The sequence below is a fragment of the Sphaeramia orbicularis genome, chromosome 5 (assembly GCF_902148855.1).
Source record: "Sphaeramia orbicularis chromosome 5, fSphaOr1.1, whole genome shotgun sequence".
In the NCBI taxonomy this organism is placed as follows: domain Eukaryota; kingdom Metazoa; phylum Chordata; class Actinopteri; order Kurtiformes; family Apogonidae; genus Sphaeramia; species Sphaeramia orbicularis.
In genome coordinates, this window is record NC_043961.1 from 29,313,493 (window position 1) to 29,336,405 (window position 22,913).

Below are 22,913 nucleotides of genomic sequence, written 5' to 3' on the forward strand. Positions count from 1 at the left end.
CTCCTACTTATGTGCTCATGTCTCTCACTCTAGTTTTTTTTTTTTCCCTTTGCAATGAAGTTAAAAAAATGATGAAACATATTGATACACACAAAAGATAAAAAAGTAAATGCAGCTTTTTTTTGGTCCATAATAGATACACATCTCGTTCTGTCTCTGTCTTTCTCCACTTCATTGCAGACATGTATAGATGCAGCGTTGTATGTCTGTTTGCAGTCGCTAAAGGGCAAATGCAAATCATCCGAAAGTTAAACCAGAAGAGAAAGATCTGAACTCGGCTTATTTGGTTAATGCCATTAAGTCTGTCTGTGTCATTCAGCCTTTGTACAGCCTGTCTCCCTCTTTCACACACGTGCACACACAAAAACACCTGCACAAAAGAAAAAGTCATTGTTTCAACTTTCACCCGCACCCCCTCTTTTCTGTCTGCAGCCCTCTTCCTTGTCGAGAAGATTTACATGCTCCTTTTTCTGGGTCTTTTATGCAGAGATTGTCCTCCTCTGTAAACCGCCCCCTCCTGCCCTCTCCCCACTCTGTCACTGCACAAACACAGCTGACAGGAGGTGGAGGCGCTGCCATGACACAGTCGCGTGCCGTCCAACAAATCCTCTCAATCCGCCAGCCAGCAGGCCCTGAGTGGGCTTGTGTGGGTCTTTACAACTGTCCTCACTGTTGGAGTGTGTGCACCAGTGTATTTTACTGCAGTGTGTCCCTTTCAGTGTGTCCAGTCAAGCTTTTCTCTTTAGCTTCTCTAATAATTGTTCAGAAATGTATTGATTTGTGCTTTTACGAAGAGAAGCAAAATCCGTTGGTCGATTGACTGTATTGGACATCAGATACAAGTTTGTTGCTAGTTGCATCCATCAGTCTTCTGTCTGATCAGTTCGTCAGTCTTAATCAATCAGTATATCTATCAGGAGGATCAATCTTCCTATAAATCCATCTTATCTTTCGTTTTAGTTCAAATGTCTTGCACAAACTCTCTCTTTAGCTCCACTTAGTAAATTAGGCTGCTTTGTAACATTCAGTATGTGTTATCTGCTGTTGTTAGTTCAGTTTAAAAGAACACATTATAGTATAAAACATTTTTTCTGTAATTCAGGTCACTTTAGAGACTGATTTTCAGTTAATACTTTATGTGGATGATCAAACTACAGAGAAGGGACAGTCGAGTATTTGTAGTATTGCATTTTTTTTTTTTTTTAAATATTACAGAATCCCCCCACCCACCCACACACAAACAAAAAAAAAAATCACACATATTACACATTTTGTACCATATTGCACATATACTGCTGTTTACACTGTATTTTCATGTGTACATTTCATATTTTACATTATATTTTATATATTTTAGGTATATTTTATCTTCTAAGCTATGCCCTGTTTGCACAGGGGTGCTTGTTGCAATTCTATTTCACTGTGAGTGTACCTGTACATCTATTTGACAAATAAAAATCTTGAATCTTCAGCATCATTTTGAGTAACATAATCAATCATAAAAATATATGGGTCATTTTTTTTTGCATATTTTATGTATGGAACGATGGAAGACTATTCAACAGATTATCTGCACAATATACGCATTGATTTTTCCACAACTGAGTTGTTGAATTTCAACTAATGTAAATGAAATACTCTTTGTAAGTGAACTATCCAAATAGTGTCAGTGATTTTTGTTCAGCTGGTCTTTACATGTCTGACCTTTGCCCTTTCACATGACAGAAAGCGGCTGCTGTTTGTCTTTGCTGTAGTTAGGATGTTATAAAACCATGCTTATAGACTATTGTTATGTAACTACCAGCTGCTGGTGGTCTGCTGTCTGTGATGAAACACAAATAATGTACGCAGGTTGTGTTTGTCTATATCTGTGGACCCTCTTATGCATATATGTGCTGCATAATGAACATTGGACATACAATTATACAAGTGAGAATCTGTATTTGCGCTGTTAAACCTTAGACTAAATTTGAAAGTCAATTGCCAGTTTTCACCGTTTTCTGGTTTCTTTGCTCCACTATGGCTGTAAACAGAATATGTCAGAGTGGCAGACCAAAACAACATTTGAGGACCTCATTTTGAGATTTAGTAAAGAATGCTTTACTGATTTTGCCATTTACTGACACTTTAGAGGTACATTCACAAGGGACCTCATAAAATAATAGGATACAACAAATATTAGTATTATTGTGAGTATAGATGATCTGTTAAGTTAAAAAAGTAAAATCAATGAGACTGTATATTTTATCAGGAAGCAACCATACACATTACTTTTAAGTACAAGCAAAAATAAACCTACCTGCAGGTTTTTGGGTTTTTTTTGCTTAAGGCATCTTAATTTAGAGAGAAAGTGAAATGTAACAGTGCTTCACACACACATGCCAGTATCAGTTTATGAACAAATAGAGCTCTGTGATAAGATGATATAAGTTGTTGAACAATAGAAAAGTATGTTTACGGCTGTATTTGTTGTCATTTGGACAGTGCTGTATATCACAGGTCAAGACAGGAGTTGTACATGTAGTCAGAGTAAATTTGGATGAGAGTGAATGTGACGCAAAACATTTAATTTTGGGAAGGAAATATATGCATGTCTGCAAACTTAGTGATTTAATGTGAGTATGGTGTAGTCATACTATTTCTTAATTTAATTTACAAAACAGTTAATGTATTGTGATATTACATAATGTATACAATAATAGAAAATGTCTTCCACATCAACCATTCCTTTTCATCTCCAAACACTTACAAACACAACAAGAAGATTAACATTTGGAAATCTATCATACATGCTTAATGTTTTGTGTGTATGTGTTTTTTTTTTGTATTATTTCTCATAGACTGAAGTGATGCAGGCAGTGATGGATGGATGTGCTTTGCTGTGTGGCATTTTAACCAGGTCTTTAGAAACGGCTCTGCAGCTGTCTCCTGCTCCATGGCACTGCGGGTTGAACACACACACATCCACGCTGCAGCCCTCCAGCTCTCCTCAGTCCAGGGGGCAGTAAAGTGGTTATCTCTCTCTTTCAGATCCTAATCTGACAGCAGCTCCTGCCTGTTGCCAGGTTACCCCTGGGGCGTCAATCTCTATTTAAATCCTCACTGCCTCCCCGCTCACCCATCAACACCAGCCATGTACACCCACCCACCCGCACACCCACCACTCCCCTCTACTTGCTCCCAGCCCCTTAGGGTCTGTGCTCTCCTCCCTTACCCCCTCCACATTTCCCGGTCTGACTGTGACAGCGGCATCGGGCTGAATTCACACAGGGCAGCAGGTGACACATGGATGTTTTGGAATCAGCTGCTAAAAACACTGTTCATGATGCAAGGCTGCACGGTGGAGTGTGTTGGACATGCTCTGTGCTGCAGGCTGCTCTCAGTGTGCTTTGGCAGGGGTTCACACAGCGTACAACCTGGTCTTATAGAGCAGGGGGATGTGGGCTGAGAGGGTTTGTTTGAGAGAAGGCGGCAGACAGGGGGTCTCGCAGCTCTTGGAGGATGTGGGCAGAGTCTGTGCGGCCCGCGCTGCTCAGACAGATGAGGGGAAATGATGGAGAGATGGAGCGATAGGGAGTCGGACTCTGATGTCTGAGAGAATATTCTCCTTCTCCTCCTTCTCTCTTTCCTCCCCTGGTGTGTGAATGGAGGCCTTTTGTGTATGTTGGAAGGGACGTCTTGGATGTTGACCCCATGCCCAAGAGGTCACAAGGGGAGCAGGGTGGATGAGAGAGAGCACATAATTGCAGCACAAACACAAAGACAAGCCCAACTCATACACTGACGCTGCCAGGCCGAGCTGAGCAGCACGTTGGCGAGCAGGATGCATTTCCTGAGCTCTGAGTATACAGTACGTGTCTGTCCGCTCTGTCATTTGTTTTTACTCAGATATTTGTTTAATGATTTGTTAAAAGCTGGAAGCAAAGGAAGTTGTAGTGTCTATTGTTTTCCATAGAGGAAGAAGGAACCTGTTGGAAGTTGAGCTGGGAGATAAAACCGTAATAATTATCATGATGTATCACATTAATTTTCCTCAATGTCACTGTAGAAAGTGTCACAAAAAAGGTACAACATGATTCCAATGGTTCGATAGAATCTGGAAACTCTGTATGTGACATAAGTCAGAATACGGTGCAGTAAATCAATGCAGCATCCTGTCAGGTTAACCTGCAGAGAAGAAGAGTTATAGTTTTTAAAGGCACAAGTTAGAAACTGAACTCCAGCTTAGATGTTATTTTAATGTTTTGTTTTGTTGACGAAGCGATGTGCATCTTTTTCACCAAAGCCCGTGCAATATACCTCTGAGTGCATTTTCAGTTAGTTAAAGATGGGGGTAATTTACAACACAGTTTACTCCTAATGTGAATCTGTGGCAGGAATGGGTCTACAGTGTTAACTTATTAATTATTTAGAAATAAATTGTATTTTATCCATTTTATGCAAATTGTTTGAAATATTAAAAAGCATTCTGAGTTCATCGTAAATACTGCATATCTGGTATACACTTTTTTTAACTGGGCAATCACTTCTTGAACTTCTATGACGGCACATTAACGTGAATCTGTGAATTAATATCACCAGTCGGGAGGGTTTTTTTTTTTTTTACTTTTTGAAATTAGACTAGAAATACATATATATGAGAAATGTAGCTACACTCATAGAACAAAGAACAAAGGCCATGTTTCATACTGGTGTCTTTTCAACATTTATTTCTCTCTCCCTTTACCATTGAAAGACACTGTGAAAATTACAAAGAAATACAAAATACAAATTATAAATGCATTTTTCAGCCTTTGAATGACTCTTAAACTAATGCCAGGCAATAGACAGGTCCCAACATGCTAATATAAAAGCAGACACATTCAATAAATGTCAGATATAAAGTCCAAAACTTATCACGGTGTCCAAGTCAGCGCATAAAAATATTAAATACAGCATAAACAATTAACATCATGTGCCTCTTGAACCATGTGTAGAAACAGCATTGGCTTGGAGCTGTGACATCTCTGATCTTATCCACTTCGACCTTATCCAAGTTGGTGCCAGGGTCCCAGAGGACCTGAGGTTTTGGGTGGTGGTGTGTGTGTGTGTGTGTGTCAGACTGTGTGTTTGTGTGACTGCGATATAGTTGGCTCATTTCTGGTCAGTGTGTCAGTCAGCCTGTCGTGTGAGAGGGCATGCTTGGTGCATCTGAAACCTCTGGGCTGACGGCCGGCGGGCATGGCTCCGCCACCGCTGCTCCACCTGGCTGATTGATGCGGCCCTGTTTGAAGTCCTCTCAAGGAGAATGAGCCTCATTCATAAGCTGCTGCACCCTCCACACTCCCAGCTCCACTTATCCCTCCACTCTGTTAACAGCTGAAATGCTACACTGCTCAGTGCTCACAGAGGTATGGAACGAAGGTGGACAGGCAGCAATATGAAAGATAGCCTCAGGATGTTCTCCATCAGTGTGAAACTGTTGCCTATTGTTGCTTTTTCCTGATCCTATGATTTGAATATACTGGAATATACTGTACAATGAGTCAAGATACAGACATATCTAATGCATATCTCATTCTCTGAGGGTTTACGGCTCAGTCATTCCACAGTGACTTAAGTAACTTTTATAAACTTACGAGGCCTTTAATTTTCACTCTAGATTAATCTGCTGATTATGTACCAGTTTTATTAGAAAAAATATAAAATGTGTATTTTATTTCATATTTTAAAATCCAAATACAATCTTCTGAAGCCCAAGGTGACGTCTCCAAATTGCTTTTGTTGTCTGACCAACAATCTAAACCCCAAAGATGTTCAGTTTACAATCAGTTTGTGAAAATCTGGAACTACTTATGAAGTACTTTGCAATTTTGCTTGAAAACTAACTAAATGAAAATCATATCAGATCATTTGCATTAGTACCAATTACCATCTGTCAGTTACATATATTTACTCTGTAATTGTCACTGTCAGTCCATAGTTTTACTGACGTTAAACCTCCTAGTTCTGTTTCATGACTGAAGTGTCAGTCACCTGAATGTGCTCTTTAAGTCAGAAAATCCTTGTAATTAATGGTAGAGGTACTCTTGAAGGGAAATGCAGTCAACGTCCTGTTGTTTATGAGGGCTCATGTTAAGTTTGTGTTGAAATCTGTGTTGGGAGTCAGTTGTTTGTTGATGTCACTATAAAGGAGCTGAGGAGATGCACTGAGACATTCAGAGGGACAATTCAACCCATAAGTTGTACATAGAAAATGAACACATAACTCTGCATACAATCCAAGATGTTAAAGGGAATGGTAAAAATGAACTCTTGAGGTAACTCACAGTCCATTCACAAACAAAATTACTTGTATGTTTCTTCAATTTTCTCTGTGTTCCATTCAAGTCTGAGAGATTTACATCAGTTCCCAACAGTTTTCTTAATGTATTTCAACAATATGTTTAACAGCTCAAAGATTCATAAGATTAATAACAATATCTATTTTCCATCTTCTTACCTTCCATCAGACTTACATGGAAAACTGTTTGAGCACTTGGGCTGGATTAATTTCCCAAATAATAGTGTAATGATGATATGTGTGTTTATTTATTATTTTGTGCGTTAAGGTGTGTGAACATGTACGCTCCAGGTTACATGTGTGTTTTTCTTGTATTATGCACATGCGAGTATAGCTCTCTTGCAGTTTCTATCAGAACGATCTCCTGTTGACAGGCTGAGCCGAGGCCAGTTCCTGGCCCTCTCACCACGCTTTGTCTGTGGGATCCCAGGAATGTGCAGGAATGTGGGCTCCAACAGGTGGAGGGGTCTTCCTCAGGGAAAGACACCCTGACAAACCCCCCCTCTTTCCCCTCCTTCTCTCACTCTGTTACTCCCTTAATGCGTCAGTCGGCCTCCACCCTGCCTTGTCCTTTTAAGTTTCCCTTCACTCCGTGTCTGAAGAATGAATGTCAGGAAACCGCTCTCCTCTTTTCTCTCTGAACATGGAGAGCAGGAGAAAAGGAGGTGGACAAGCTGGAGAGAAAATGTTGATTTAACATGAGAACAAGAGTCCAGGCATTTCCAGGCATTTTTTAACTCTCTCTCAGTCTGATTGATTGGGTTTGGGGACCATTGTCAAAGCATTTCCAGTAACATCACCAGGAAAGAAATGTCACTTCTAGCATTCACTCATGCTTTTCAGCTTAGCAAAGTGTTTCTCCAGGTAAAAATGGTCAAATAACCTATGGAGCTGTATTAAACTTGGAAAACCTTCTACTGTCAGCATCCCCCGTCCCCCATCCACCCACTATCCTCTTCCCTTTACTCAGATTGTTATCGTCAGTTAGATTATTGCTTCCTGTTGAGACCTGGAGCTGCCTCTGCTCTCCATTTTTTATTCCTTTTATGTTCCTTATGTTCCTGAATATAATGTAAAGCCACATTATTACAGTCTTCATACACAAATGCAATAAACAAAACAAAAGTCCATCTTCAAACATTGCAGCATGGTGTCAACTATGGTTCAAAATAAATAATATTTCAGCTTGTCTCTCATAATACTAAAGTAAAATTCACTCTCTCTGCTTGTGCAGAAATTCAGATTATATTAACCTACATGTTAATATGGGATGCACAGTACTGACAGATTAAAAAGATTAAAGTAGATCATTAATGACATTCTTTACTAATTTACTTAAAGAAGCAGGAGCTGTAATGACAGGTTAAAAACAGTAGACTCCAAACATTTAGGAAAACTTCCCTCACTGATACACAGGGTAGAGCAGTAAATTTACATGTAGATCACATCTGACAGAATCTGATCCGTGAGTGGTAAAAAGACCATGTCTTATAAAGATCTTAATATTTTCTGAAAGATAGAAAAGTTTCAGTAATTACAGGGATTATTGTTTTACCAATCAGAAACCATAACTGTAAGTACAACTGGCACTGAAAGAAATAAAAAATAAATACATAAAACAGCAATAAAATGTAAGTTTTTCTGAGTAGATAAAAAAAAAGCTTTGCACAATATAAGACCTTCAAAAACACTCGTTTTGTAAATATGTTTGCCATTCTTTTCTCTTCTTTTCATTCTGTTTTTGTTCTCCTGGTATTGGTTTTACCGCTTTTGTTGTTTTCTTTTTTCTTTTGTAATTGATGTCAATTTTAAGTATTGTTACTTTTACACTTTATTTATCTGTATGATTCTTTTGTGTGTCAGTTTTGTCCATTTTTATCAGAGCTTTCTTTTCTTATTGGTTAGCTAATTGACAATGCAGTTATACTCCTGGCTTCCTGATCAGTTGCGAGTGTCCTGTTTTGTTGGTCAGTGCATTAGTAAACTCTTATTTTATTATTATTATTACTGACTTACACAAAAACTAATTAAAGCTAAACTAAAAATAGCCAATTCCTCAAAATGTAAAGAAAACTGAGGCTACTTTTACAGTCTTAAAACTAACTAAAATTGAACAAAAATCAAAAACTGGGGAGAAATAAACGGTAAGAGTAAATTAACTAAAGCTGCAACCATTTCTATTTTTAATGCTTTCCAGTCCAGTCTGATCACATCTTTTGACCATATTTGCATTGTGATTTTAAATTCCCTTCACACACCTCACGTCTACATCCTCTTCTTCCTCATCTTGACCCCAACCGTCCCTCCATCCGCCTCCCACCCCCATTACTGGATCACTGCTGGGGTAACCAGAGCCACCCCGGCCCCCATGACACCCACTTCAACACATACCGTCCTGTAAGACTTCTGTGTCCTCTGATTAGATTTGACTCCTCAAATTGAATCTCCGTCTGAAACAAACACCCTTTTATGCACATGAGCATAAACACACACATGAAATGGACATTGAAAACCTACTTAGTTGATTGTTTACACTGTGACTCTTATTCTCTGTAAAAGCTGCTAATAGGAGCAAATTACTGCCAACAACTTGGAAATATCAAGTGCCTGACTGCTCCGCTGTAATGGAGTTAACTGTTGACCAATCCAATTATGGGCCTGTGAGGGGTCTGCGGGGCCCAGGGAGGCATGGATAGGATAGAGAGTGTCGGCCTCGGGGGAAAGGGGAGTGGAGGTACCTGGCTCTCGGACCGCTAACTGTCACTGTTTGGATGTAATTGGATTTGGAGTGGACCATGGGTTAGAATGGCCCCTGCCATCCAGTCTCGAGCCGGCAATGTGATCTGATCAGTCTTTATTAGCAAACATAAAACAGCTCAGGGCCGAGTAGTGTCTCTTATTCCCTGTATGTCTCAAAATTAGTCTTCTTTTGTTTCTCTTAAAATGCTGATATGAGTTTAACAGCTGTTTCTCACTAGCACGATGCAAAGATGCAGAATATGGAAAATCTGAAGTCCAATTTTCTGCATGACAACAATGAACACAAGTCAGATCCAGTGTGAATTATCCACATCGCTGATTTTGATTTTCTGCAAAAAAGACAAGAAATTAAGTAGCTTTTTTTTCCCTCTTCAAGAAATAGTTAAATACTCCAAGTCAATACAACAAGTTTACTACTTTGATACTTTCAGACTAAGACATCCTCTTTATCTGATGAATCCCATGTAAACATAGTCCAATTATTACTAATACAGAAGGATTCAAATAAAGAATCACCCAATAAGTATAAATAAATTAATCAATGCCACATAAATGAACAATGTTAGTTTAGTTACTTCAGATCATTCATTAATCTCTGATCAGTCAACTGTTGAAACACTGCTGAGGTCTGTATGAATATTTCCCTCTAGACAAATTTTCTGCAGAACCCACAAAACCAGTGTTTATACATTTCCATGCTAGTGCTACTGATGAATAACAGTGTTTGTTTGTTCGTGCGATGCAGACATCCACAGTCTCTGTGTCATGGTTCTGTCTGCCTTATCATCTTATTAGTGGGCTTAAATGTTCTTGATTTTCCGAACTGTAGTCGGAATGAAGGTATGAAATGAACCGTGGCTCATAATTTGAGTATGAACCGAACCGTGAATTTGGAGATTTGTTCAACCTCTAGAGCTTGGTGTGAAAGGTTTTAAATCTCCCAAAAGGACTTTCTTAGTATCACTATGTGAACAAGTGGTTTATTTCCATAAGAAGCCGAAAGTGCGCTGTTGAACCAAAATGCTTAAAATGATTGAAAGTTTTATTGGGCACTTTTAAGGTTAAGGACATGCAACACCCCTTTGAGTCTGAGGGGTTTCAGCGGCGGAGGGACACAGCCTGTTTGTTTTTGTTCTGCTTGTGAGAGACATTAGGCTGGTGGTGACCCAGGAGGTCAGCCAGAACACAGCTCTCAGCTCACTGGGTCAACTTTGTTTGACGTCTGGAAATGTTAGAGCAGTAACTCAAACCAGGCCTGTTAATCAAAGCTAATGCAAGTTTGATGCAGCTGTATTTCTCTCTCTATCTCCACTTCATTTAACCTCCATTACCTCAGCCTTGCTTCCTCATTCCACGTCCCACTCCTCCCTCCTCACTCCCACCCCCCCACCCCACCCTCGTCTGCTGTGCTCTGTTCTACTGGCTCCATTACTGGAACCACCCCTCCTGCCACCAAGCCCCCACAGCCTGCTCCCCTCAGGCATCCCAAACCTCATTTACACAGATATGTTTAGCCAGCACAGGAAGCAACCCATGCCCTTAACAAAATTACAGTCCAGTCAGCGAATGAGCCGCGGGGCTGGTCTGCAGGGACCAATCACAGAGGACCTCAGCTCTACCACTTCCTCCTTTGAAAGGAGATGAGGGGAATGGTGGGTTGACTGCTTTTTCATATTCCCCCTTTCTGAGAGACAGCATGGGTCCCTACCAAAGGCTCACCTCTCACTTTGTGAACTAATGTGCTCCATTAAAGCTTTTATATGGACTTCATAGCGTTGAACGATGTAAATGATAAGAACGATAATGATGGTGATGTAAATGCACTGAGTGCTGCGTTAACAGAGTCAGGGTGCATGGCTGCACTCTGATCACTATCTCTGCGGCGCCTCAGTAATTTGGCTCTGAAGTTCCCTCTATTAATGGGACTCTGCTTTTCCTTTTTCCCTTCCTAATTCTCTCCGTCCCTGCATTCCTCTCTGGTGAAAACCCATGGTTCTTCAAGACAGTTTTTAAGATGTTATACTATTTTTTAAAGAGAACGTTAAGGCAACACATTATGTTAACATACATAGATTTACTTGTGTTTTATATTAGTAGCATCTTGGCTCTTTATTTATCATTATGAAGCATTTATTATTAGTTTTGGAAGGATTACTTTTAAAATGTATTCCACTACAGATTCCAAGGTATATGCCCTTAAATGTAATGTTTACGATGTTATAATTATGTAGTATCCAGTATTGTCTTACCTTATCATTGCATGTAATGTGTATGGATGTGGTGTAGACCGACTGTAGAATATTCATTAATACTTGCTGTGGAAAACGAAACCAAACTTAATTTGTTCATGACCTTTTATTTCCCACAGTGAAAACTAGTAAAGAAACATGAAAATCAATCTGTGTGAAGCTCCATAGTAGAACATTCGGTCTTCACTTAGTTTCGAAGGTGCATTTTGTTTCCGTGTAACTTATCCTCTTGAAATAAAAATGGAACCAGTTTTTCCCTTCTCCATTTTCACACAGCATGAAATGGCTGACAAAGATGTAAGTAACAATAACGGAAACATACTATTCAACTGTACATGTAACTTGATTGCCCATTTGTAACTCTATCCTCTGTGTCGTGTGGACAGGTAGGCTTTGCTGTATGCAAAGCATGTGGTCCAGGTGTGGTTTAAATCCGAGCCTATAGGAAATTACTGATACCTTTTACATTTCAGAGCAAATAATTCCTGAATAATCTGATGTTTTTAACAAAAATAACAGCATTCTGATCAGCACTGATTTACAATGCAATTCTGACTACATACAGTTATATTGTGTATTTTTAAAAAAGCCATACTGCTGTTTCCCTCAACATTGCCTATTCTGAATGCCTATATTCTACAAGTAGGTGATTAAGTGCCATTTTTACCTCAATCACCTCCTAAACTTTGCTTATTGTGAATATGTTATTGCACATTTTGCATGATCTTAATATGTTTTACACTGTTATAAGGTGGTAGTACTGTGAAAAGGGTCACTCTTCCCTAGAGCCAGTTAATGAAATGGTCTGTTATTGGAACAAAGCTCAAACACATGTATAACTGTCCAAATAAATCTTAATTTGTACACAATATTTTCTTCTTTCTGCATTGAGGTCTTGCACATAACTAATTCACAAGCAATTTCACACTTATTAACTACTAATGAATTAGTAATGAGCAAGGCCTCAATGTGTAGTTTGTGTTTTGTTACATAAAGGATAATGTATTGTGAGATGGTCACTGCTGCAAAACTACACCATGAGGGGGCTGATGCAGGACACCGACTCTGAATGACCAACCCACTGTACATTATGTCAGCGATTACTCAGCTAATAAGGAAAATCAATAATTTAACAACAGATATTGTTATACAGTGATTTGTTTGAGTAATATAATGAATAATGAAGTCATGTTTTTATTGTTTCTGCTAAAATTGAATTGACTGTTAGTTTTATGGGTCTTGATCTGTAAATGCTGTCATTGACGAATTAGAATCAAGAATGCAGCAAAACCAGGTAAAATAGACCATATTTATTAAATAATAATAATAATAATAATTTATATGACTGCTCTTACGTGTATGTGCATGTTGTGTGTATGTTTCATGCTGCTGATAACACTGTGAATTTCCCCATTGTGGGATCAATAAAGGAATATCTTATCTTATCTTATCTTAATATAATGAGTGAAAAGTGAAAAGGATTATTTGCCTTATGCTACCACTATAGACTGCACAGAATTATGCCATGTCCACACGAAACCGCATCTTTTCCTATCTGATCTTTTTCTTTGTTGTTTTCAAGAGTGCTCCGTAAACACGGAGTCATTTCAGGAAATATCTGCATCCACACAACCACTGAAAACACTGTAGTACAAATGCAGGCCTGTATGCGGTGTTGTAATGCTCTTGCAAAAAAAAACGGAGAAGAAAATGTGAAGTATAAAGCTTACTTGGTTCTACCGGGTCTGATCCAATATTACCTCCTGGTTGCCCCTCTCCATGGTAGATTCAAGAGCATGTAGTGAATATTGTTAGCTATGGTTTTTTGTTGCTCATAGTAATGAAAGAGTTGTTGAAGATTTTGATTCAATATTTCCAATAAGCTCAATAGCTGTTGCAGCACCAGCACTACTCTGTAGTCCGCCATTGTTGTTGTTGTTGTGAAGTGGTTTCTTGCTTCCGGGGTGAAAGGTTAGAGAGGTGGGGCTATGACATCATCATTTTAGAAAAGTTGCAGCTTGGTTGCACAGACAAAGATGCTAAACTGGCATTTTCAAATGTATCCACTCTGGGACCCAGTTTCAAATAAGTTGCCGTTTCAGTGACTGAAAACGCTGGTTTCATGTGGATGAAAGGGCTATCCAATACAAAAATTTTGTAGATACGACCAAAGTCATTTTCATATGGACAGGGCCTTAGTGGTTGGAGGAAGTTGTCGCTGTACTGCTGTTTTGATGCCAGTAGTTTGCAGTTTTGCAGTAGACATGTTGAGAGTGACCATATTTGGAAAAAAATGGGCAAGACTACAGGAGCCTGAATGGTCAGAGGTGAGCTAATGCTAAATGCTACCTCACTGATTTGGTAAAACTGCAAACTTTGTCAAGCCCTGCACAGCAAAATCATTTCACAGTTTTGCTAGAGGAATCTGTCAACCACACCTACAATGGAGCTATCTGTCAGGAAAAAATATGTTCTATTAAATACAGAAACTCAAAAAGTCTGAACTGACAGATGAGTGAGTTGCCATACAGATCTGTCAAAGACCAACATGGCAGTCATGAAAGCGTTCTATTCACCCCATAAACAGAGGAAAAAATTATGATGGATCCCTGAGCACTTACTAAAGGTTTCAAATAAAATGGATACCAAAGTCCTGGAAAAATTATTTGCTTAGTATTTTTAGATAGAAGTTCAAGATACACGTATGGGATCTAGCGCTTTTTCAACCAAATCCCACATCAATAAGATACATCCTCACTGACTTCATTTTGGTGCTGAGGTCCTTGTCCCTTGGCTTCTACCTCATAAGGCCAATACCAAGCAAAACAAATGATCTTAATTATCATCTATCAGCAATAATTAGGATGTTGTTAGGTAAAAACTGTTAAAGGTCTTGTAGATGTTGAATATGGTTGATACATAATAATACATTAAGAGCTGATCCCTACTTTATGTTGTCACCTGGCCTGCATCCTTTTTTTTTTAATTCTTGCATTTATTCATATGTCCACAAGGTACATGAAATCCCCTTCACTTATCAGCCTGTATCATCATTTTTGTGATGGTGTTGGGCATGAATTTTCACATAATTTACAGTAATGAATGTGCAGATAATATGATGTTTTACAGTAGGTGTAAAAATGGATTCAAGTATAAGCCATTCATTTATTTTGCATTAATGCATCACAGCAAGCCTTTCCACTGACTTAAAACATTTTTCCATGCTTATTATGGCTTGAGGGCTGCAGGTTTGCCTCTCTGCAGGTGATCACCTGAAGATGAGTGTCTCCCTTTGATTCCTGCCTAATATTCCGGTGTCGTCTGTGGTCTCAGAGGGACCATGAGGCCACTTAAACACCCCCCTCCCAGCCCTCCTAAACCTGTTTCAGTATGCATCAGGGACTCTGGAGGGCAGCCATGTGAGATATCTCTCTCTCCCTCATTCCAATCACCTCTCCCTCCATGCCCTCTGCTCAGGTAATTAACTTCTCCCTCCCATCTCGATCCCCTCCACGCCCAGCCTCTCTCTGCTCCTTATCTGGGCTCCTTTCAGACTGTTAAAACTATCAGCCTTCTTCCCCAGTCCCCCTGTCTAATTCCTCTGGCTGAAGGTGGGGAATAGGTAGGAACTAATCCAGACTGTACCTCCACCACCTTCCCAACCTGTCCCTCCCCACATCTCCTCACCTCCTCTGTCGACCGAATCACTCTGCCTGTTTTGTCCCAGTTTTAAAAGAATCGGGGCTTTTCTGAGATTCATCATTCTCACCCTCAGTTTGAATGGCGATTCCAGAGATTGGATTAATTAGACATGTTATCCTGATCAGTGAAAGAGAGACTTGATCCCTGTTCACTATATCCTGATTACGACTAAAACACACTCACACACACATTGAAGAGGTAAGGTGAGCAAAGACAGGCTAGAGCTTTGACTTTTGGAACTGCTGGGGATTAAAAGGAGATTGTAATTGCTTTTCCTCTCTCCCAGTTCATTTGTATTGACAACTTGTTACTCCTCTGTCACATAGTGGAGAGCAGAGAGGTCAGAGCTGTGTGAATAGAGCCGGGCCGACATTTGACAAAGACAGAATGTGAATGAATGGAAGTGAAAGAGGGAAGAAGCTTTAATTTCTTCCATAGTGAGGGTTCTTAGGGGCTTATAATGCCAGTTTATGATCTGATTCAGAACGTCTATAAAAAGTAACCTCTGCACACAGTTGGCAGATATAAAGAAAGGTGTGATCTTTGGCAGATAATCGTCGTCATAATTACCATAGTGTGATAATGGAGAAAGAGCCCTGATTGAATATCAGAGGGATTAGTATACACTAGGAACATATACAGTTCTCCCATGTCCCATTTCCTCTCTTCCCTCTTTCTTTTTTTGCCTCCCGCTGTTTGTATCCCTCTCTAATAGACTGTGACTCGTGTGTGGTACTGCTCGCTGAGTTAGAGGTCAAGTGTTAAGTGTTGTGTGTGCGGTAAGGATTTGTTCCAGATCGTGTGTGGTTAAGCGAGAAGAGGATGTACACTGCTAAAAATGAGCTGAAATAATCCAGTGTAAATGAGCTGTAATAAATTCAGAAGTGAGTTTTCAACAAACGATTCATCTGGCTGGGGAGTCTTAGCTGAAAAATATCTATAAAATGCATACGTTCTTGAGAGAAGAAAAGAGAAAGCAGGGTCAAGTTAAGGTTGAAAGTTTGAGGTTAATGATGTTTAACTAAATAGAAAACTATTTTGTGAGTACTAAGTGTGTTTTAAAGCACACTAAAGAATGACCAAGTTAAATCCCTCTTTAGTACATTTGAAAATAAACCTACTGAATTTATTGATTAAGTATTTATGAGTTTGTTGAAGTTTATTAGTCGAGACAAATCTTGAGAGGTGATGTCAATAATAGAATGAATTATAAATTAATTAGAACCAACTTCTTACCCATATCAAGTTTGTATAAAACATAGAGCATAGTCATTTGCCTTTGTGTATTTACCATATATTGAATAAAAAGGACACAAAATATGGCGTTCATGGGAGTTTCCTTGTTGTCTGTGTGCAATGTGGAGCCAGATTCTGCACAGTAGAAATACAAAAATACCACAAGCACTTGCCTGATTGGTTCCCACCCATGTGTCTAATGGGTTCAGGAACACAACTGGTCACCAGCGCTGTCAATCAGCCATTTCTGAGCACAAATCTACCTGATGATGTTTGCCTAAAAAGTCAGAAATCACCTTTGGGAAAAATTTACTCAGGCATTTATGACGTAAACAGCATCTGGCCACCAGGGGGAATTTGATTTTTTTTTTTTTTTGGCTTCAATTTTGAAGTGTTCTCACAAGTCCGTCATTATATACAGTGCATGGAATTAGGATGAAAATAAAGAAGGTCTGCTTTGATTGGTTGATTCACCTGTGGAAGAATGACCCATAATGATCCAGTAATGATGCATAACTAATAATAATTCTCTGTAGCACCTGGAAGATGGTAGAATTCATGGTCAAAGGGGAGGGACATACAGATTTGACTACATTGGAAGCAAACTATCTTATACATCCAACTGCAGGACGAGTCTTCAAAGCTGTTTTTGGCATTACCAAGAAGTGACAAGCTCAATAATCCCATTAAGAGTCCCTGAAAATTGACTCCAGATTGTAGAATAGATACGACTTCATGAGGTTTTTAAGTTACGTTGTTTAATTACTGTTTTATTTAATTGAATTCATTGTTTTATCCTGTATTTGATTCAATGTATGTCACTTACTGATTAAACGAGGATTTAAAAAGTTATTTAGTTAAACAGTCAAAATATTGAACGCATTTTTTTACAGTGTCAAGTCATTTTCTCAGTGTCTCTGGTGGGCGTCTCTGGAGGGCATCTCAGGTGGGCGTCTCTGGTGGGCGTTCGGGGGAACCTCAGACCTCACCTGGGCTTTTAACATCAGCTGATCAGTGGTGCTCTGTTGATAAACAACAAAACTCGGTTCTACAGTTTCAGCCCCAGCATTGTGCTGTGGTTTCTTCTTAAACACTTCAGAAACAATCACTGATAGTTTCAAATTAAATGATTTTTGTCATGAAATCCTCCGTCACGGCTTCGGCACATAAATACTAGACGGTATAAATTTCTGAATTGAGGCCTCTTTCTTTTTTGCTCTGCTGCCTGTATCATGTTGCCAGGACAAAGCCGTGCAGATCCCTCCTCCTTTTACACCTCTGTCTAAAGCCAAGGACAAAGACCTGATTCACACACCCTCTATACACTCTTCCCTCTTTGAGTGTTTACTGTTTAGCACTCTACACCCAGCCGCACAGCCAAGGTTACTCAGGCATTGTGAATCGTTTGCCGCAGCAGTGAAAGCTGCAGGGTTAAAACATGGTGCAGTTGGACATGTGCAGGCCTCAGTGGATGGAGGATGGAGCAAAGGAAGGAAGGAGATAAAGGTGGAAATGGAGAGTTAAATGAGAGAGTACAACAGGAGAAAGGAAAGCAGAGGATTACTTGCAGTGCTTATCTCAAAGCAAAGAAGGTTATAGTGTCAAGAAGAAAAAGGAGCAAAGAGAGAAGGAGACAGAGTGAGTGTAATGTTTTCAGGTCAACCCTGGGGTCCATATAAGACCTGGACATTTGTTGCAGACTCGACACTCCATGTCTGTTGCATCACAACACACTCATCATTTCACTGAGCATCAGTATCCCATCCTCCACTGGAAGAGGCAGCTGTTAGTAAGAGGAGAGTACAGATTTCAGCTCTGGCACAAATGAGAAGAAGTAATGATGCAGTTGCAAATCTACCATTTAAACACACACTAAAGGCAAAGACACACCAACCCAATTTTCAGCGGTCGGACGTTGTCGGACAGTCTGGCGAGGTTAGTGACATGAGTCTGGTTGGTGTGCTCGAAGTGATCGGCTGTCATTAATGCCGTCTCCAGTCTTTTTGGGCCGATTCAACATGTGTAATTGGCCACTACCAGTCGTTCAGTCAGACCAGTCTGATTGGTGGGGGGATAACCTTTGACTAGTGAATCAGTGAAGGAGAAGTTTACATGTGAATACAGCTACGCTGGGGTACTTCACACTTTTATCATTCATGTTTCTGCACTAGTTCGGTAAGTTGTTAAGCCCTGCGCAACGCAAAATGCATCTATTTAATGCATTTTGTGCTATCCCGTTTCTGGGCTCGCTCTTTGTTTGTTCACAACTAGTGCAACGCAAAATGCGTTCGTTCGTTTGTTCGTTAACCCCAACGCAACGCAAAATGCGCTATCCCGTTTCTGGGCTAGTTCATTAAAAGTGAGCGCTTGCCCAGTTCCTCACTAAAGAGCTGATTTTAATGCGGACCTCAGAGGTCCGCGTTAGAAGGAGGATGGATTCTTGTAGATTAATTTCACTTCGTTTCTGTCATGTATTTCCTTTGAAATATTATTTACATTTGTAGAAGAAGATTTTAACACAAGTCTGACAGTGTCTTTAATGATATCAGATTTTTCCCATGGACATTTTGCACTGATAAAGACAAATTTACCGAGTGAGGACCGATCTGACCACTGAATGGATTCTATGGATTTATGGATAACTAGAAAAGCACTCGGACAGCGCAAACCTCCACCAAGGCAGATCAGTGTGTCGTTCCCCCCCCCCGATCACCACAAAAATTTTATCATTTGTTCCTTGTGCCAGTATCAACATTTCCTCAAATTTTCATCCAAATCTGTCTGGGTTTTCTTGCACACAGGCAGACAGACAGACAAACCCATGCTGGGAAAAACATAACCTCCTTGGCGCAAGTAAATGTAGATTAGTTCAGGACAAAGTGTGTGTGGCTTTGAGAGATGAATGAATGAATGAATGAATGAGAACCATATGGGGCCAGAGCCAGTGAACTGGTGACACACACACTAGCGGAGGTGTGAGTGTCTGTGCGCGCACCTAATGAGATATGAGCACGTAGATCAGAGGAACGGAACAGAGTTCCGTTTTCCTATATAATCTGTTTGTCCTGTTGTTGCCGTGGTTATGACCAACAGTGACCATTTAGAGATCTGTTAATAAAGTCACCAGTGCAGAATAACTGGCGTCATCCTTAGACGTCCATGTATGTATGTGTAAATAATTCAGTTCAGTTCAGAGTGTGTGTGTGTGTGTGTGTGTGGGGGGGGGGTCCATCTATAGTCAGATGAGGGTGAGGAGGTCCATCCAAACAGGTGAGGGTAAGGGAGCAGGTCACAGATCCAGGCTCACAGATATCCTCTAATACTTCTTCATTCTAACCATAATGCTGTCAGATGACTGGAAACGGCAGGAGCGGAGGAGTTCATTCAGGGTTAAATAGTGAATGCACCTGTTTAGCGCACCCTTCAACGCAAATAGTGAGTGAACGATGGTTTAGCTAACGAAATGAGTGCAGAAACGGATTTTGGGTTTGTTAAGCCTCTGTGTTCGCCGACCCATCGTTCGCTCTCTATTTGTGCTGAGGCGCGCGCAAACGCCTGCGTTCACTATTTAACCCAGAAACGTACCCCAGAACTGTAGTTTGGGAGAAAAAGACGATTGAAATTTTTTCCCCATAACAGCCCATGTTACATTTTCCATAACTTCCCGGATCCAGAAGAAGATCCTGATCAGCATGTGGCCATTATGTTTTGGTCATCTCCCCATCAGGGCTGGACTGTAGAAATTTACACTGGATATCATTTATATTTACTGAGTTATTGCATCGATCCACTTCCTATGTCTTATAATGGGGAAATTTTTCAAAGTCGCACCAAATCCAGAATCAGATCCGGATCCAAATAATTTCACTAACTTTTGTTGACATCATCATAAAGAAGCTGTATACCAAGTTTGAAGTCAACCGGAATTGTAGTTTTGGAGAAGAAGACGATTGAAATTTTTGTAATGGACGACAGACGACGACGACAGATGCCGCATGACGACAATAGCTTACGGCCTGTCGGCTGGTAAGCCAAAAATGATAGGTGGAAATATTTAATTAATAATGTGGTGACTGCATAAGCGTCACTAATATTCTACTATTATGCCAAATATCATCATATTCTGAATGTGACATGAGACAAATCAAAACCTTTTTCAGTCTGTATATTCCAAATTAGGCTTTATTTGAAATGCAGCGTTTTTACAATTCTATGGGATATGTTGATATTATTTAGGCTTTAGGAGCATGTGTACGGCATGTATACTATCTACTCATTTGACATTTTCACTGCAGTTTGTGATGTGCAGCCTCTTGTTGTTTACAGCTCTGTGCACTGGACACAAAAACAGTTTACAGGACTGGGATAGAGATGCATGTATGTATATATGTGCAAACATTGCAACGTCAGCCTTTTCCAGAGAATGATAAAGGGAACGAAAGAGGAGCAAGTTCACCATCAGCAGAAAAACAAAAAAAAAATCATATTTTCACACAAAGAAGCAAAACGGCAGAAGTCACTCCAGCCAATATGTTGCATTGATTCACAGGATTAATAACTGCATGAAAACAGCAATAATAGTGAAAGGACATTTTTGTTGCCCTTGTAAAAAGGTCAATAGGAATATTGTCTTTTTCAGGATAAAAACTGGATTTTTTGTGCATATTGACATAGTTAATGTCAGCCTGGGTCTCCATCACCACTCCTTGTCTATGAGCCATCCAATAGTTCACTCACGAATGAGCAGTAAATGGAGATTTCAGACACTGACTTACACTGACTCATTATGAACAACTGTGGATTCCTACAGTTTTATATCTGTAAAACGAATTGCATATGCAGTCAGTAGTGTGTGATTTCAGACCAAGCCTTGGCCGGCCATGTTTTTACAACTGTTGACAAGCAAAAGAGACCGTGTTAATATTATTAGTTGTGCCTGTGGTTTTCAGTGACAAATGACACTGTCTCATGTTCAATAATTGTTGGAATTTGGTCAGTTTCATTCTAAGTTGACAAAAAAAGCCAAGGTCATGACAGAGCTTAATGGAGTTCTGATACAGTTAGAAGTCCTTTAAAAAGGCTACTAATAGGACACTGAGTGAAGATAGCATCCCCAATTGTTTTATTACAGGTTACATTTCACATAGCAGAGAGTGTCTGTAGGTGTAATCCAGGAAATGGTAAACTCACACTTTGTTCCTTACTGAAATGGGTTCATCCACTTAGTACCTGTCCTTCATTACTCCCCACCTGTACTCAGCCTAACAGGTAGTCCAGTCTAAGATTACCCACTATACCCCAGCAGCTTTGTTGGCATGACAAAGAGCAGAGCGAGCACTCAAATAACAAACTACAGAGTTGCATAAAACAACCACCACCCCTATATACAAGCACAAAGACGGGCAGTCATGTAATGCGCCCACTGTATCTCTGTCTTTGTTCTGGGCTTGCTGTGTTGCTCTTTTTCTTTTTTATTTGTTCTTCCACACCTCCTCCCTCATCACTGCCTTCCCCAGCTCCTTACACTGGGTCGACCATCATCTTCCTCTCCGTGATACCTCTTCTCATTGTAATTGTGACTTAGATAGAAGAGTCAGATAATATCTGGGTGAGCTTTGACGTGTATCTCTTTGCTTTTTATTAGCAGGCTGTTACCAAAGCCTGCCTTATGTTATTATGCATCTGTCAAAGGTCACACTTACGAAATGAAGTCTTTTGGTAAAACCTTCTTTTGGGGGAGTATTCGAAGCCTTAAGAGATATTTAAATGCTGCAAACATCGCTCATTCACAATGGGACAGATGCTACACAGTGTCGTTACTAACAGCTCCCAGGGGAACGAATAGATAAGAGTTGAGATCTGCGCAGGAAAGGAAGTAATAAGATGCTCAGGGTCAGTCCAAACAAAGATTTTTACTGTCAATCAACATTAAGTCATGCAGAAAATAAAACTTTTCAGTCGTCCTTTTCTAACATCACCGTGTCTGCTTTGTTCACACCTGTACAAGAAAGACAGTAAAAGATAGATGAGGCCTAATGTGTTTTGGATGGGTCCTCCTCTGTACCCCTCTGCAGAGCTTTCATTGTGTGTAACTGGATTAGGATGGACAGATAGAGATGGAGACCAGCAGAAAATAATGGTATTAGTACCTGCAGACTGAGCACTAGTGATCCATCGTCAATCCAAATCCATTCGACCGTGATTGACTAGTGATAAAGACTTTTAAATGAAGAGCACTTTGCCCTGCATGTGATAACCGTACATTTTAAGAAAGGGCATTCCATTCTGACGGAAAGAATGTACGCTTTGCACGAATTAGTATTGGATGTGAATCAATCAGCTGAAGCAGATGGAATCTCAGCCTAAACCAGCTTTCCATTGACCATCTTGTTTTTTTGTACAGCAAAATGAAAACTGACTGACTGGAATGTGTTTAAAGAAACCCATGCCTTGTATCTTTGTTCCCAGAATAATTAGTGACAGTGGCCGTTTCCTATAAGTCAGCCAGAAACCCCCTGTAGAAAGTGGAAATACCAGAGACAAGAAAAGATAGTCGAATGTTAACGGTAATGGTGAATTTGTGAGCTGCAATCTGCTGCCATCTCCATTAAGTGGCAGTGAGCAGAAAGCCAGTCTGATAACCT